The sequence below is a fragment of the Nestor notabilis genome, unplaced genomic scaffold (assembly GCF_000696875.1).
Source record: "Nestor notabilis isolate BGI_N333 unplaced genomic scaffold, ASM69687v1 scaffold23592, whole genome shotgun sequence".
In the NCBI taxonomy this organism is placed as follows: Eukaryota; Metazoa; Chordata; class Aves; order Psittaciformes; family Psittacidae; genus Nestor; species Nestor notabilis.
In genome coordinates this window covers 12,150-12,692 of record NW_009919035.1, presented here as the reverse complement: position 1 = coordinate 12,692, position 543 = coordinate 12,150, and positions in this window count along the sequence as shown.

Below are 543 nucleotides of genomic sequence, written 5' to 3'. Positions count from 1 at the left end.
GCCTGCCAGCTCGCAGGGTAGGCTGGGCTGAACCCACATGTGATAGCCCCTGCATGTGGAGGAGCCACCAGGGATGGTGGTGATACCAGAGACTGTGGCAAGACACATGCTGGTAGAAGCTTGCTCTGCCAGGGTGAGGGTAGAAGGGATAGCGGATGGTGGGGAAGATGCTTTCCGCATGAGAGCATCTTCACACCCCGGAATTTCCACTGGCCGAGCCACGAGTGGCCAGGGGCCATGGCTGGGAAGCGTGCGGAGCCTAACACATTTTTTTTTAGGAAGCCACAACCGAAAACACTCAGACTGCTGGCAAGGGTGGAGGAAAAGCATCATCCCAGTCCTCATCTGCTGCGAAGGGCACGGGAACTCCACAAACCTTGGCACCAAGAGTTGGGGGGGGCTACAGACAGGACTGCTGAGGCACACAGGGATGGTTTTCAGGTGCTGAGATGACGCCAAGCAGGTTCCAGCCGCCTGCCTGCACCCCTGCCCCGGGGAAGGGCAGGAAGCCCCCAGCTCACCACTGCCGAGAAGGCACACAAC